Source organism: Sceloporus undulatus, chromosome 2, assembly GCF_019175285.1.
Source record: "Sceloporus undulatus isolate JIND9_A2432 ecotype Alabama chromosome 2, SceUnd_v1.1, whole genome shotgun sequence".
Lineage (NCBI taxonomy): Eukaryota > Metazoa > Chordata > Lepidosauria > Squamata > Phrynosomatidae > Sceloporus > Sceloporus undulatus.
This window is the reverse complement of record NC_056523.1, coordinates 331,097,687-331,098,437: the sequence shown is the minus strand read 5'-3', so window position 1 is coordinate 331,098,437 and position 751 is coordinate 331,097,687. Positions and strand designations below refer to the sequence as shown.

Here is a 751-nt window from a genome sequence, read left to right as displayed (position 1 = left end):
CCTTTGATGTTTGTTTAGATCTCCACTGTGATTGAAACTCTTTCCACATTCCATGCATTTATAGGGCTTCTCTCCTGTGTGGGACCTTAGATGTGCGTTTAGATTTGAACTCTGACTGAAGCTCTTTCCACATTCCATGCATTGATATGACTTGTCCCCCGTGTGGGTCCTTTGATGTGATTTTAGATTTTCACTGTGTCTGAAGCTCTTTCCACATTCCATGCATTTATAGGGCTTCTCCCCTGTGTGGGTCCTTTCATGTGAGTTTAGACGTCCTCTCATACTGAAGCTCTTTCCACATTCCATACATTTATATGGCTTCTCCCCTGTGTGGGTCCTTTGATGTGAGTTTAGACTTCCACTATGAGTGAAGCTCTTTCCACATTCCATGCATTTATAGGGCTTCTCCCCCGTGTGGGTCCTATGATGTAGTGTAGTTGTACACTTTGAGGGGAAGCTCTTTCCACATTCCAGGCAGTTTAGGGCTTTCTCCCCCGTGTGGCTCCTATGATGTAAGTTTAGCTGTCCACTATGAGTGAAGCTCTTTCCACATTCCATGCATTTATAGGGCTTCTCCCCCGTGTGGGTCCTATGATGTAAGTTTAGCTGTCCACTCTGACTGAAGCTCTTTCCACATTCCATGCATTTATAGGGCTTCTCCCCCGTGTGGGTCCTATGATGTAAGTTTAGCTGTCCAGTATGAGTGAAGCTCTTTCCACATTCCATGCATTTATAGGGCTTCTCCCCCGTG

The 751-nt window shown here is 45.5% G+C and overlaps 1 pseudogene; it reads right to left on the bottom strand.

Annotated features, from left to right (window-relative positions):
- LOC121924167 overlaps nucleotides 1–751 on the bottom strand; it is a 121,658-nt pseudogene that overhangs the window by 502 nt on the left and 120,405 nt on the right.